Here is a 16581-nt window from a genome sequence, read left to right as displayed (position 1 = left end):
TTTCATTTTGGATGATCTGTTCATTGGTGAAAGAGGGGTGTTAAAGTCCCCTACTATGATTGTGTTACCTTCGATTTCCCCTTTTATGGCTGTTAGCCTTTTCCTTATGTATGGAGGTGCTCCTATATTGGGTGCATAAATATGTACAATTGTTATGTCTTCTTCTTAGGTTGATCCCTTGATGATTATGTAGTGTCCTTCTTTGTCTCCTGTAATAGTCTTTATTTTAAAGTCTCTTTTTTCTGATATGAAAATTGCTACTCTAGCTTTCTTCTGATTTCCATTTGCATGGAATATTTTATTCCATCCCCTCACTTTCAGTCTGTATGTGTCCCTAGGTCTGAAGTGGGTCTCTTGTAGACCGCATATATACCGGTCGTGTTTTCAGATCCATTCAGCCAGTGTATGTCTTTTGGTTGGAGCATTTAATCCATTTACATTTAAGGTAATTATTGATATGTATGTTCTTATTACCATTTTCTTAATTGTTGTGGGTTTGTTATTGTACGTCTTTTTCTTCTCTTGTGTTTCCTGCCTAGAGAAGTTCCTTTAGCATTTGTTGTAAAGCTGGTTTGGTGGTGCTGCATTCTCTTAGATTTTGCTTGTCTGTAAAGGTTTTAATTTCTCTGTCGAATCTGAATGAGATCCTTGCTGGGTAGAGTAATCTTGGTTGTAGCTTCTCCCCTTTCTTCACTTTAAATATGTACTGCCTGTCCCTTCTGGCTTGCAGAGTTTCTGCTGAAAGATCAGCTGTTAACCTTATGGGGATTCCCTTGTATGTTTTTTGTTGTTTTTCCCTTGCTGCTTTTAATACTATTTCTTTGCATTTAATTTTTGATAGTTTGATTAATATATGTTTTGGCATGTTTCTCCTTGGGTGTATCTTGTATGGGACTCTCTGCACTTCCTGGACTTGATTAACGATTTCCTTTCACATATTAGGGAAGTTTTCAACTATAATCTCTTCAAATATTTTCTCTGTCTCTTTCTTTTTCTCTTCTACTTCTGTGACCCCTATATTCGAATGTTGGTGTGTTTAACATTGTCCCAGAGGTGTCTCAGATTGTCCTCAATTCTTTTCATTCTTTTTTCTTTATTCTGCTCTGTGGTAGTTATTTCCACTATTTTATCTTCCAGGTCATTTATCCATTCTTCTGCCTCAGTTATTCTGCTATTGTTTCCTTCTAGAAAATTTTTAATTCCATTTACTGTGTTGTTCATCATTGTTTGTTTGCTCTTTAGTTCTTCTAGGTCCTTGTTAAACATGTCTTGTATATTCTCCATTCCAGTTCCAAGATTTGGGATCATATTTAGTATCATTACTCTGAATTCTCTTTCAGGTAGACTGCCTATTTCCTCTACATTTGTTTGGTCTGGTGGGTTTTTACCTTGTTCCTTCATCTGCTCTGTGTTTCTCTGTCTTCTCATTTGGCTTTGTGGACGGTGTTTGGGGTCTCCTTTACGCAGGCTGAAGATTCGTAGTTCCCGTTGTTTTTGGTGTCTGCCCCCAGTGGCTAAGGTTGGTTCAGTGGGTTGTGTATGCTTTCTGGTGGAGAGGACTGGTGCCTGTGTTCTGGTGGGTTTGTCTGGATCTTGTCTTTCTGTTGGGCAGGTCCACATCCGGTGTTGTGTTTTGGGGTGTCTGTGACCTATTATGATTTTAGGCAGCCTCTCTGATAATTGGTGGGCCTGCATTCCTGTCTTGCTAGTTGTTTGGCATTGGATGTCCAGCACGGGATCTTACTGGTCTTTGAGTGGAGCTGGGTCTTAGCATTGAGACGGATATCTCTGGGAGGCTTTTGCCGTTTTGATATTACAAGGTGCCCAAGGTCTCTGGTAGACCAATATTCTGAACTCTGCTCTCCCAACTCAGAGGCACAGGCCTGACACCCGGCTGGAGCACCAAGACCCTCTCAGCCACACAGCTGGGGGTGAGAGCAAGAGCTAGCTTTGGTACATCTCAAAGAACACCAATGAGATTCACTCACCATTTTCTCTCCATCAGTGAAGAAAACAAAATTCAGTGTTCGGTGAGTCAGCCACCTTGGTAGCCAGCCTCCAAGAAGGCCCTAATCATACCCTAATTATCTCCCAGTCATCATGCACCTGTGTGCCTCCTCACAGTTGAAAAGGGCTGATGTTTTAACTAATAAGACATTGCAGAAATGACAAAGTGCAGCTTCCAAAGGTATAAAAGATATTGGAACTTCTGCTTTGGTTTCTGCTAGATCACTCTTCCTGTGGTAAGCCAGCTGCCATGTCATGAGGACACTCAAGCAGCCCTAAGGAGAGATTCATGTGGCAAGGAGCTGAGGCCTCTTACTTACAGCCACATGAGTGAGTCATCTCACAAGTCACAATACTTAATTTTATTTATTTATGGTTGTGTTGGGTCTTCGATGCTGCACAGGGTTTCTCTAGTTGTGTCGAGCAGGGGCTACTCATCATTGTGGTGCATGGGTTTCTCCTTGCTGTGGTTTCTCTTCTTGTGGAGTATGGGCTCTAGGTGCATGGACTTCAGTAGTTGTGTCACGCAGGCTCAGTAGTTGTTGCTTGCAGGCTCTAGAACGCAGGCCAAGTAGTCGTGGCACACGGGCTTAGTTGCTCTACAGCCTGTGGGATCTTCCCAGACCAGGGATTGAACCCCTGTCCCCTGCATTGGCAGGCAAATTCTTACCCACTGAGCTACCAGGGAAGTCCAGTGTGCTCTTTTTTAAACCTAGTCTGTTTTCATTATTTTCTATCTTAACTGTTCTATATTAAATAAAAAATAATAATACTCCTTTCTACCCCTCCTCTTTGAGGATGATATATGAAGAAATATGTCTTATTTATTAATCTGAAATTTTCACCTTACTTTTAAGAAGTAATCACAGTGTCAAGTATATAATACCTTTCACTTCCACCTTGAAAAGCATGGATATTAAAGTGCTAATATAATTACCTTCCCTAGTCTATCATTTTTACTTTTTGTTATGTATAAAAAACAACTAAAAATATGCATGGTTTGTAAGGAAATGACAAATTTCAGAAAATTCAGAATCTGCATACACTCTATACATAGCTTCTAGATACAGACACAGAAAATTGCCAGATACTCAGAGCCCCCCTTGTCCAATTCTAGTGACTCCCCTTAAGGTTTAATATTGTTCTGGTATCTAACAAAAAGATCACTTTACCTGTATTTTGTATTTTATATAAATGTAATGGCACAGTAAAATCACTTTTGGATTGGGCTTTTTTATTTTATGTTGTTTATGAATACGCCTATATGGTTGCCTGTTGTTGTTGTCATGCACTGACACTGTTGCATAGGATTCCATAGTGTAAATACTTAACTATTAATTAATTTTTTCCAAAATGTATTATGAGTGATTTTCAGTTTGGGTCTATTGAGAATTGCACTGGTATATACATACTAGAACTTGAGCTTTGGTGGTATGTGTATAAATTATTGTTCAATATACATGTAGTAGTAAAATTTTTGACTCATAGCTTTCATCTGTTTATCTTTTTAGATATTTCTAAATATTTTCAAAACATTTGTATGATTTTTCATCCTCAGCAGCAGTGAATGAGATTCAAGGATTACACACATTCTTGTCAACCTTGATAATACCTGTCATTTTCATTTGAACTTTCTGGTTGGTGAGTGATAATTCCAGGTATGACTTTTTTGCATTTAATTGACTACTAAGAAGCCAAGCATCTTTTGATATGTTTACTTAACGTTCTGTACTCTCTTTCTTGAAATATCTTTTGGTATATTTTTCCCATCTTTGCTCTTACATTATCTTCTTTTTTTTTTTTTTTTTTTTTTTTTCAGTACGCGGGCCTCTCACTGTTGTGGCCTCTCCCGTTGCGGAGCACAGGCTCCGGACGCACAGGCTCAGCGGCCATGGCTCACGGGCCCAGCCGCTCCGCGGCATATGGGATCCTCCCAGACCGGGGCACGAACCCGTATCCCCTGCATCGGCAGGCGGACTCTCAACCACTGCGCCACCAGGGAGGCCCTTACATTATCTTCTTATTGAAGACTTTTTTTTTTTAACATCTGAAGACTTCTTATTTAGGAGTTTTAAATATATACTTGATATAAGTTCTTCTCTCTTTCTGTCTCTCCTCTTTGTTTAGATGAGTGTCAGTTTTTAATGTTAATAACATCTAATTTGTTATTTTCCTCTATTTAGTCTTATTTCTATTTATTTATGTAATCTTCTTATCTGTTGCAGAACACATTATATATTCTAAACCACAAATATGTTTTCGTTTCTTCAATAAATCTAATTGATAAGCTTTAAATTTAAGTTAACTTTCTGAACTAAATATGTTGTATCATAGTGAGCATTAATTTGTCTATGACAGCTGAAAGGTTACATTTATTCAGAAAATGTTGTAGTCAGCTTTCTTTTCATTTGCTCCTACTTCTCATTGATTCACAGAGGTAAACATCACTTCATCCATGGATCTGACTTTTCTTGATTTCTCATGGTCATTCTCATTAATTCTTCTTGCCTCATGAAATCTTTAGGCATTGCATTATTCCACAAAAGCAAAAAGCTTCCTTGGGCCTTTTTCCTCAGAAGATTGATTATTCCCACATTTTAAATGGGAGATTGCAATAAGTTAGGAGAAAATGCCACAGGGGTCTCTCTCTCTTTTTTTTTTTCTTTCACATCTTGTATCAGCCTCTGCTTGCACTCTGTGTTCAAAGATGTTTGTACAACACATTGATAGAAGTGCCAGGTGTTTCTCTCCTTGGGGCAAAAGACAGATTAATTACCTGACAAATAAAATAAAGACAGTGTCTTTCTCTGTTCACATGTTGGAAAGGATTGCTTGCATCCTAATTTAAAAGTTTCAGGTGAGTGAAGCTTAAGATTCCAAAGCTTTAATCCATATTTGCACCATGCACAGCATCCTACAGGACTGCTTTACATAACCCCATGAGACTTTTGTGTGCAAGTGAAATAGATAAAAATATAAAACTATTGCTGTCTTTTTGGGTCATAAAAAAGATTTTTTGTCTCATTTAAAATATTTTTTTTTTCTAAAATCCAAAAACATGTCAGGCTAAAATATTGGAATTTCAAACATGGTAAAACCCCTTTTGAATGATGCGAAGTGAGACTTCTTTGTAGTGCTGATTTGCATTGCCCACTTGCTTGGTTGGCCAAAAAGGGCCTACGCGTTTTTTCCTGAATATATTCAGGGAAAAAAAACGTACGCCCTTTTTGGCCAACTGCATCATTGTCGAAGTTCTGCCGCTTTTCATGTGCTTTAAAGGCGATTCCGATCTACCTCTTGAAAACGGTTTCCTGCAATTCTGCCTTGTTTTCAAATCCTCTTCGTTGCCTTACCTCAATAAGGTACGAAAGTTATCATTTATTATCCTGCAGGTTTGTGAATTTTAGTGCCTCTGAGATCCATTTTTCAACTCGCCTTTTTGGGAGCTGGCCTCCAAACCGCAGGATTGCTTCAGGTCCTATTCTGGTTCCAGGGGGCAGGCAGAGCCTTTGGTTAATTCTTCTTCCTGATTGGAAATTAGAGTGACATGTGTCTGTCCAAACACCTAGAGCTGATCTCTCATTGGTTCCCCCTCTACCCGTTCAACCTCTGGACAAATTGCAAACTGTATGAAACAGGAGGTTAAAGGTGCTGATTCTCCAAGTGGGGAGATTGTTGGTAAAGCAGCTGGAATGGCGAACCCGAGCACCACGAGATGAAAAATGAGGTGCGTTTTAGAAACGTTTCCCGATCATATGGTGTACCATCCTCTGGGTTTCCCATGCATGTTTTAGCTGTAGGAAGATTCCCTTGAACCTGGAGATTTCTGACCCATAGAATGGGTAGCACGCAGTATTACTTTAAAGGGTCTGCATTTGCTCACGCAACCTCACCAATCCGGTCGCCCCCAAGAGTGTCCAACCTTATGTCTCTTCCAGCTGTGGGTCTAGATGTGGTCAATCCAGGTTGCATCACAGCCACTGAATGAATTTTGTAAGAATTTCTCTCTCTTTCACTATCTTTGCTTTTTTTTGTAATTTGTATTTATGATGGGATTTAGCTGATTTTCAATGCTGTGTTTGTGCCCCTTTACACCCACTATATTCACTTACCGAGAAATATCAATAAATACTTTTTAAGATTCTTACTATGCGGATATATTCTTCTGTGGTGAATAAGGTGTGTTGAGTCCAGTTCACTGAGCAATGAGTAGGTCTTCTCTATTACATATTTGGTTGATGGAACGGTATCTGTGCTACTTTCAAACTATTGTTTTATGCATCACCCCACCTCACCTTTCCCCTTAAGCAGCCATAAGTGTGTTTTCTAAATGTGTGACTCTGTTCTGTTTTGTAATTTAGTTCATGTAGTAATTTTTACATTCCGTCTATAACTGATATCTATGATAAGTTTCTTTATCTGTGTGACGTATTTCTCTTAGAATCATCGTACCTAAATCCACTCATTATGCTGCTACTAGCCTTAGGACATTGATTTCATGGCTGAGTGATATTCCATTGTACATAAGTACTACAACTTGTTTATCCATTTTTCTCTTTAATGAGATACTTAAGGTGTACCCGAGTCGAGGATTTTGTGAACACAGCAGCCCTAAAATTTGGGGTTCCTGTGTCCTGTCGATTTTTGGTTTTCTCAAGATATAAGCCCATGAGTGGAAGTGCCCTGTGCTCTGTAGCTCTGTTTTTTAGATGTTTTAGGAAACACCATACAATTTTCGAGAGTGGCCGTTGGCAATTTATATCACGCCCATCAGCGTAAAAAAGCTCCCTTTTCTCCTTGAGTTGCCCTGCATTTCTGGTTTTTACACTTTTTCAGCATGGCCCTTTTGACCAATGCCTAGTGAGACTTCTTTGCAGTGTTGATTTGCATTGCCCGCTTGTTTGGTTGGCCAAAAAGGGCGAATGCGTTTTTTCCTGAATATATTCAGGTGCTCACCAGGGCATGTAGCAGGTGTGGGTGAGTGTCACGTAGCGCACACCCAGCGCATAGAAGGTACGCAGGATGGAGAGGCTACTGTCCAGTGAGTGCCCGCCCTCCACACCAGTAAGGCAAGCAAACTTCCGGGTATTGTTGAGAGCTGGGGGCACATAGGTCAGATGATCATTTTCAGAGGCAGGGGTAGCTTACTGAAGTCCCTAACACCCACTACCACCCGTCTGTTTACCTTTTTTTTTGGCCGTGCCACGCAGCATGAGGGCTCTTAGTTCCCCCACCGGGGATCAAACCCGACCCCCCTGCAGTGGAAGCGTGGAGTCTTAACCTCTAGACTACCAGGGAAGTCCCCCGTCTACCTTTAACTGAGGTCACAAGCTCCAGCTCAGAATAGGAGGCACACATGAGGCGGATGAGGTCAATTTGTTCCAGGGTGAGGCGCACAGCATCCCGTTCGTGGGTCTGGCATGGGAGGTAGGCTGACCAGAACTGAGGGAAGGCCAGGGCTTAGTTTGGGCTTTGGAACTCCTTGGGCTTCTCATAGCCTCCTCAGCTGGCACAGCACTTACTGTGCCCAGAAGTCACATGTAATGCGTTGCTTTTTCTGTGGTACTTGGAAGCCTGTCAGGTGGGCTCACTGTGACCCCTGTAGCCCCCAGCATCCATGGCATGGCACTTTCTAGGTCACTATGGTAACTTCGTTCCAATGTGACTAACCTGTGGTCTCTGTGGCCCCCAAACTGCCCCACATTCCCCAGCAGCCATGGTGGCACCTTGTGTGTCCCTTTGGTACCTGGCCACCCACGAGACCATCTTTCAGCCTGTCCAAGCTGGTCTAGCCATGGCTGAAATTGCGCAGATTAACATGCTATAGCCCATTGTGGTAAAACTGCCTCAGGACCAGGGGCATGTTGTTGTGGCCGGAGGGAGGTCAAGGCAAATGAGTGGGCTCCTTAGGTCTTGGGATCGGGCAGGACACATTGCCTGGCCTGGGCCAGCCTGGGGGTCCCCCACCTCACACTGTCACACAGACTATACTAGGAGCAGCTGAGGCCTGGGCTGAGGGTTTCCCACCAGGGAGGGGATGACAGAGAAGGGGAAGGGCATCCATAGATGATGGAGAGGACATCCAGGGGTGGTGTGAGGGAGCCTCCCCACTAGCGCGACATGCTCCGGACCTCCTCCCCTGCCCAGGGCCAGGCTAGGCCCCCACCGGCCCCCAGCAGCCCGCACACACTGCAGCCACCCTTCCACAAGCGGGAAGTCCCGCATCAGGGCCCGCGTGCGCTCCCGCAGACTTGGGGTGCTGGAGGTGCCCAGCGTGGTCTGCACGAGGGTTACCAATCACAGCAGCAGACCCAGCAGGAGCAGCAGGCACAGCAGAGGCCGCTGGCTGCGTGCACGGGGACCTTCGAGGCCCCCGGGCCGCAAGCTGCGCAGGGCAAGGCAGGCGGGCAGAGGGGGGTCTGAGAGGGGCGGGCGATGGGGTTCTGCCCGTCGACACAGGCCACCCAGCGGCGCGGCCTCGCGAGGGGGGCGGGGTGAGGGAGGGGATACAGAGTCACAGGACCCTGCGAGCCGTGTGCCGAGAGCCGTGATCCGGGAAGCCCGGCAGCCACAGGGCGGCACTGCCCTCCCGCCCCCTGCTCAGAGGCAGCTCCCGCGGGCTAAGCTGGCCTCTGCTGAGAGCCCACTCGCCTCCCATCGCAGGTTCCCTCCGCCCCCGCCCCTCTTCCCACACCCACTGCTCCGAGGGGGCGCCCTAGGTTGCTCTCCCCCGCCTCTAACCTTCCTGTCCAAAATGGGGTGCTTCTCTCAGAGGGCCACCTGCAGCCCGTGGCCTCCCGGGAGCACACCTCGTCCCCATCTGCCTGCAGCCGGCCCCGCCCACCCCGAGGGCTGCGTGCGAGGGTCTCTGTGGCCACAAGTGCTCTGGGCTCCCGGTTTCCCGGTACTGGGCCATGGGGGCTGGTGTGGGGGAAGAGAGAGTTTCTGGAAATGGAGGAGGTAACCTTGTGAGCTCTGGATTCAGGAGGGGGCCCTCTGCCGCCAACCTTCTCTCTCCTCCTACTTGACTCCCCAACCTGCATGACCATTCTCTGGGGACTTGAACCAGCACCTGGGAACTATCAGGAACCTCCCCCACTTCTGTCAGCCAGCCTCAGGAGAGCGCCCTCAGGAGCTGCTACACCTCCCCAGGGCCTGAATAGAGGGACTTTTGGGACGTGAACTGAACAACCTTCTGGGGAGAGTCAACGACCCTTTTACTCAACAGAGCAGGAACTCAGTCAGTAGGCTATTTGTGTGGAAGGAAATGAAGTCGCTTCCATGGCAGACGAGCCCCCGCCACAGCAACCTTCGTCCCAGAGCTGCTGGCTGACCTTCTGGCCAGGATCCCTCCTACCTCAGCGTGGAAGACCTGGCCTCGTGGAGAAGTGTAGGTTCTGAAGAAAGACCTGGCACCTGGGCTCTGCTGCTACACTTGCCTTATCTCGTGGCCCTTGTGGCTCTAGCTTTCCCAGAAACCTCAAGGGCTAAGTGCCTGTGCTTGCTCAGAGGCCGCACGCCATTCCCCATTTCCAGCCTCAGGCCCTCCCGCTAGCTGCCTCCTCTAGGGTCCCCCTCCCCCCAACACACATACACACACAAACACACACACGCACACTGGGGGTGTGCCTTCTCACAGCAGCTCAACCACTGAGATGATTTAGGGACTGTGCCCAAACTCCTGCATCGCCAGCCTCTCAAGTTTTTGCTCTGATCCCTGGCACCCCCAGAGCTGTTCCACCTTTGGAATCTTTCCCAGGTGGCAGGAGTGCCTAGCACAGGGGTAGTGACCTAAGTCTGAGCACTGGCGACCCTACAAATCTGTTACAGAAAAACATTTTATTGAGCAGTAAGGGACGCCACTGGGGACGGAAAGGCCTGGCAATAAAGGAGCTTGTGAACCTCGGGACAGGGTGCGTGCTGCTTGACTCTCCATCCTGTTCTTGCTTCAGGGAGCAGGACTTCCTGGGCCTCTCTATTCTGCCTCCTGAGACCCCAGGCAGGAGGCTCTTTGGGAAGCCACAGATTGCTGCTTTCAGTTTCAAAAAGCCCAGCTCCCCACTGGTTTGTGGTGGTGGCCGCTGACAATGGCTCAGGGCAGGAGCCCATGTGGTAGACTGCTAAGGCTTCTCTGCACCCTGTCTCTGCTCCTGCATCCTCCTCGGCTCGCAGAGTGCAGACTTCACTTTCTCCAGCTCACAAAGGGGCCCGTGAGGATTGAGCAGAGGAATGCCAGGTTTTCTTCCAGGCCAGCTTCCGCCCTGGGATGTTCAGGGCAGACTCTCATTTCAAACCTCACTTTCTGAGGCTCCTGGCTTATGGCCATTTAGTGTGCAGGGAGGTTCCTGGCTGAGGAAGGCTCAGACAGAACGACGCAGGTTCTAATCTGTGGTAGTGGGCAGTGGGGGGGGAGGGGTCACTGCAGGAAGAGGCATTCGCTGTCTTAGGCAGTTAAACCATTGCCCTGTCTTCAGAATGGTTCAGCCAGCAAGATTCTGTGGAGTCCGCCTCCTGGCACCATGCTACAATCGCCGGATTTGGGGTCTGGAGCAACCGAGATCTTCGTCCGACTCTTCCGGAGCGTGCTTTCTCTCGGGAGCCCATCTGGGGACTGGCTTCTCGGCTTCCGCCTTTGCTGGCATGGCCAAAGGAGCATCCCCGTAGGCCCGGTAGCCACCAACTAGGCAGTATGTCTCCCCATGCCGGCCCAACTGCGTTTCTCCACACCCTCGGTTGAGGACATGGTAGTGACCAGGTTTAGGAGGAGAAATGGGAGCCACAGCTGCTGCAAAGAAAATCAGAACTGATCAGTCACTTCTGCTGTACACAGTCTCCTGCCAGAATTTCCCTCTCTCATGTCTCTCCCAGTTTCTGGCTGAAGACCTTTAATCTACTTGACATCCAAAACACAGACTTGGCCCATCACCTCTATGAGTCCCTAGAGAAGGGACACTGGCTGCAAAAGCAATTCCTAGAGCCTACGGCTGCATCAGGTGAGGTAGTCTCTTCACCGTTGCCAGGGAAAACAGTAGAACCCGAAAGAAATTGCAATCATCCTCTCCATCTCTCCCTTCCACAACAGGGAAAACATTTCTTGCAGTGTGTCACTTCTGAGGCTTTAATGGAAACGTCTTTCAAGTTTTGGAAAAAGATAATCTAATATAAATTGGTTAAGGACCCCTCCCACCTTGGCAACCCCTCTTGGGCCCCATTTATACTGCCTGTTACAACCACACTGAACTCTAGCCCTCTGATACTTTTATCTAGATTAGAACAAGGCCAAATACTGAGGCAGAGTGATCAGGAGACTCAGAACTGGGTTCTGGGTACCAAGTGTAGGCTCACATCCACCCAGCCTCCTGGGACACCATCTGCTCAGCCCTCCAGCCTCACTAGCGCTTCATCACCCCCCTTGGTTCTTCCGGTCTTCCCATGAATATGGCACCACCCTCTCCCCTAGTACTCAGCAGCTCAGTATGGGATGTGTCTGAGGGGACCGATATTGATGTGTACATGACAGCACAGAGGTGCCTGGGTTAGAAGGTGCGGTTCAAGAGTGGCCCTCTTCCTCAAACTGCTCCATTTACCATCTGCCAACAAAAATGCACTTGCCTTTTGCTAAGAGGCCAATCAGGAAAGGGTCTGAATGGAAGCATCCTGTAGCCCAAAGCGGAAGGCAACATTTATAAAGATCAGAAGCTTCCTGAACACTAGTTCAGGGATTCACTTGTCCTCAGCAGTGAGCACTGTGGGACCCTGAAGGTGTCCCAGGTCACTGGTATTACTTACAGCTGGGAAAGTGCTGAGGTTTACGTAGTGGGCAAGCCCCATAGGAACATGTGGCAGCCAGGTGAGGTTGTGTGTACACCATGCCTCTTCTACAGGTGCCCGGTCTCGGTGTACCTGCTGCACTGCCCAGCCAGGGAACAGAGCACAGGTTTGAGTAAATATAGACGATCCGGTCAGACATTCTCTCTCAGACAACCAAAGAGATTGGTATCTGGTGGAGAACTGGTAGGGAAGTTTCTCTGAGGGCAGCACGTTTCCATAGTTACGCTGCCATGGAAACTGTGAGAAGGCCTGTGAGGTCATCACTACCCAGTGAGGTCATAAGAAGGAACCTGTGACTTGCGGTCAGGCTTCAGGAGGAGGGGCAGTTTTGTGGAGGAGAGCAGGGTAGAGGCAGAGGTACTCTGCCTGGTCCCTCACACCTGGGCCTCCCCACCCATGCCCTAGTCTAGTAGACACCCCACGTGGGGCGTGCAGGTGGGCTGGTACAGCCCCAGGGGCCCCAGGAGGGCAAGAGAGACCCACATTCTGAAATTGGCTTGAGAGGCAAGATTAACGTTAAGAGACAGCTAGGTTTTATGGCACTGACCCTAAGAGGCAGAGAATTGTGTGGACTGGGGGATCAGGGAAGGCTCCTTGGCAGTGGGCCTGAAGGACAAGTGAGATTTGGACCCATGGGGAGGAGAGGGAAGACATTCCAGTTTGGAAGAATACAAGCAAAGACACACTCTTCTCGACCTTGTCCTGCCCCAAATATAAATTCATAGAACCCTCACATTTTTACACCTGAGGGCTTAGAAAAACCAAGATGTTAAGGGGCCTACCCATTGTTACACAGGTAGTGGAGAGGGGTTCTGCTCAATGGTTACGTTCATGTTGGAGCACCGGATTTACAGCTGATAGGAATGTAAGGACAAGCTCATGCCGTTTCAAACATTTCCAAGTGATACTGAGAGAGATGTTAAAGGTGCAAAATGAGGGTGCTGAATGACCTCACAAAGTGGGAATGGTGGGCCCATTTTAATATGAAATTCAAAACAAATTCATGACAAAAGGACATAATACAAAATGACAACATAATCATTACACTCCCCTCTCCCCTAGAAGTAAAAATCATTATAATCCTCTCTCTCTCCACCATGAAAGGATGAGATAAAGGCTCAGCAGCAGCCCCCGTGAAAATCATGGTCAACACTGTGAAGAGGGCTTAGTAAGACAACTTGGTCCGACTCAGAGAAGGAAAGAGACAACTCTGCCCTTAGCCTGATCAGGCCCACAGGAAGGAACCACATTTGGGGCAGCTTTTGATAGTGTGGCAATGAGAGAGAACCTTCTTTAGGAGGGGACTCCCTGTTGCCGACCTTGAAAAAGCAAAGATGGGACCTTCGTTTACCGGGGCTGTTGCAGAGGGGATGTGGCCAGGAGGTAGAGACTGCTTGGGCTACCCTTTTAGAGGTTGGGCCACCCTGGTTGAGAACCACAGCACCTTCTATCCCTAAACTGCTTGAATCAGTGGGTGCCCGTTAGGACAGACGAAGTCAGGCCTCATTGGAGCAGACTGCCTTTTGGAGTGGTAGAAGGTAAATGTGAAGGGGAATGCTCTGGCGGAGGTTTGTCATGGCAGGTGGGCCAGCATGAGACCATTCAGACTATCCAAGGCTCCGGAGATTACTTGGCTGGGAGCATCCCTCTAATATGGTGTGGGGACTCCTACCTTAACAGGACCTGGCTGGGCATCTGGGGGAGGCAGAATAAACGGTTTATTAACTTAAGAGAGTGAGAGAATCACCTGGGGGGTTCCACCAAACCACCTAAAAGGCCTTGTACCTGGATTCTTGAGCCAACCCTCAGAAAACTTATCTAGATCTGGAGTAGGGCTCAGGAAGCTGCACTTTTCATAAGCTTCCTGGGCAGTCCCACCACAGTGGTCCATGGATAGAGAGACCAAATTATTGTGTATTCTCGGTTGCTTTTGGGAGTCAAAGTGGGCAATATTAAAAACTGCAGCAGGCATATGTATAAACAGGGAATATTCAAGGCAAGCAAAGGTGTATAGTTATTCTATGCATGAATCAGATTTGAGAAAAGCTAGCCTGGTGGTTAAAGAACACAGCCCTGAGGACAGACAAACCAGATTCTTTCCTACTGACTTGTGTGATTTTGACCAAGTTCTTTTATCCTTCTGACTGTTTCTTTATATGGAAAAGAGCTATGACTGTACATTTAGCACAATATTCTCTTTCGGCAAAGGTTGCTCTGGGTCCATTTGTGTTCTCTGCAACTTAACCCTTTCCAGTGCGCAAGCATTTTTAAGTTGTTTGGTGAAGTATTACATTTGACTTTCAACAGTTCATTACTTTGGGCAAAGCTTATATAATGCTGCAGAGACTAGAACCTATGCAGAGATAGTGAGAGGATGTTATAAGCTTATTCTGCTGGTTTATAAAAAAGTTTAACCTTTTCTTCTCTTCCTCCACCTGCCACCAAGAGATGAGAAAGAAGGCAGAGCCTGGAAATGCACACCAAGCAATATTTCTGTGTCAGTTTGCCTTTTATTCCTCTGCCAGTACTTCCCAGAGAGATTTCACCAAAAGTGCCTAAGCTTGCCATGGCCATTGTTGTGAAGAAAATTTCTCTTTATTGCTAGTCACATCCCCTTTTCCTTCTCCTGGAGGCTTAATGGATGTTTGGGGGCCGGAAACAAAATCTAAACTAAAACATCAATTGAAAGAGCCTTCGTCCTAAGTGTGGTAGTTTGGAGTGTGAATCTTCTCAGGGTCTACTGAATTCTGCCGCAGTGGAAACTGTTATTAAGGGGCACCCATAGAAACATCGCTTATTGTTAGAAACCATGACATAATACAGAGCCAAGATCGACATTATTCTTCACGTGAAAGACTACAGAGAGCCGAGCTCAGTAGATCACCCTCCAGTGTTGGCCAGCAACAACTTACCTTTTGAAGCCAGACAGCAGCCCGGGTCTTCAGAAGGTGACTAGGCAGCCCAGAGCACCCCACTGACAAGTGTGCTCACCCGTCCAGCACAGAGGGAAAGGTCCCTGTTACGGCATCATATATAAGCCTGCTGCAATAAGGTTTGCTGGTGCAAAGGCTCTCTCACTGAGGACCCCAGTCCTGGAAGGCTTCTCCTCCGGCGAGCTGCCAGTTCAATCTTCTGAGCCAGGCTCACGTCCCAGGGATGGGTCACAAAGCTGATGACAGTGACTGGCACCTCGATCCCCACCCGGCCCACCCTCCCTGCTCTGTGGATGTAGTCTTGCTGGGTAGGAGGGAAATCATAATTGATGACTAGCTCCACCTGGGTGCTGTCCAGGCCCTGAGAGGCGATGTCTGTGCAGAGAAGAATGTCTCGGGAGCCCTTCTGGAAGGACTGGAAGATGCCTGCTCTCATTGAGGCTGGCATTTGTCCCTGCAGTCTTAAGTGTTGGATTTTGTGGTCATCCAGAATATATACCCCAGCCAGTTCACAGCGCTGTAGCAATTACAGAACACCAGAACAGTTCCTGCGGGGCCAGTCCTATATGCTCTGTCATGCTGCCTAAGGATCTGTACCAACCCAGTCACCTTCTCTGTTCCCTTCGGCCTCATGAATGTCTGTCTGACATGAGGCATGATGCAGTGGAGCTTGTCACTGGTAACGGGGGTTAGAGAGTCTAAGCTGGCAACTTTACTCAGCAGCTGGCCTCCACCTTCGGGAAAAGTGGCCCCCACCAGCACTAACTGAGCTTTGGGATTGAAGGGGTCTTTTATGTCAGCTGAGCCTTCTGCTGTATGGCTCCCCTCCAAGATGTAATCCACCAGTTCCAGGAAGATTTCATCCAAAAGCATGTCTGCATCATCCAACACCAAGAAGGAGAGCGGCTCCAGGCTGATCAGTTGAGTTTTCAGGGCCTTCCACAGAGCCCCCGGAGTGGCCACCAGAACATCTGCTGGAGGTTGTTTGGACAGTTGCAGCCAGATCCTCCTCATGCCATGGCCTCCCCCTAACTCCCGCACCTGGAGGTCCAAGGAGCTGCCCAAGGCCTGGGCCACGGCACGCACCAGTTCGGCTAATTCTCGAGAAGGCACAAGAACCAGGCCTCGAGGAGCAGGGATACGACAGGGGTCCAGGCTTGGCTGGCCCAACAGCCGTTGAAGGAGAGGTAGCATGTAGCTGAGAGTTTTGCCACTGCCGGTTTCTGCGGCGCAGAGAATGTGGCGGCCGCGAAGAAGTGGGGGAACGGTACTCGACTGCACGTTTGTGGGCCGAACAACTTCGGGAGCAGCCTCCTGTAGCGCGCTCAGAACGGGGAGCTCCAGACACACTTCAGTGCAGCTGCCCTTGGGCGAAAGGTTCCGCAGCGCTGGAGCCTCATGTTGCGCGCACTCGATGGAGAAATGGCCCGCGTGGGTGCGCCGATTCCTCCAGCCGCGCGAAGAGAGTGGCGCGGGTTCCAAGAGCCCAGCGTGAGGTGAGCCGGCTGGTTCAACTCGGGTGGCCACGCTGACATCAGCGGCAGCCCAGGACGCGCCAGCGTCGGCCGCGGGGGGGCTACGCTGGCCGCTATGCCGCTCTTCCTGCTGCCGCTGTAGAGCCCGCGGGATGCGCACCACGGGCAGCGGCTCGTTGGGACCGCGGACCGTCAGGTCCCGGCGAGGCGCCAGAAGCAACCGAGCCGCGAGCGACAACAGCCGCAGCCGCCGTGCGAGAGCCATACACCCCTTGCTGCGGGAGAGGCGCACGACAGTGACGTCACGGGCGCGCCAAGGCCTCGCGGACGGTGGC

At 48.2% G+C, this 16581-nt stretch overlaps 1 long non-coding RNA gene and 1 pseudogene across 5 annotated transcripts in view; one reads left to right on the top strand and one right to left on the bottom strand.

Moving 5' to 3' along the window:
* Positions 1-16581, top strand: part of LOC309797899 — a 62466-nt gene that overhangs the window by 27747 nt on the left and 18138 nt on the right. The window lies entirely within an intron of this gene.
* On the bottom strand, positions 9832-16537 carry LOC309797898 (putative ATP-dependent RNA helicase DDX28; annotated as a pseudogene). Its single transcript has 2 exons — positions 14751-16537; positions 9832-10792 (listed from the first exon to the last, which is right to left on the bottom strand). The product of its transcript is annotated as a putative ATP-dependent RNA helicase DDX28 (transcript).

The sequence above is a fragment of the Mesoplodon mirus genome, assembly GCF_964341445.2.
Source record: "Mesoplodon mirus genome assembly, contig: HAP1_SCAFFOLD_1183, whole genome shotgun sequence".
Classification (NCBI taxonomy): domain Eukaryota; kingdom Metazoa; phylum Chordata; class Mammalia; order Artiodactyla; family Ziphiidae; genus Mesoplodon; species Mesoplodon mirus.
Note: the sequence above shows the minus strand (reverse complement) of the source record. Positions and strands in the feature narration are given on the sequence as shown.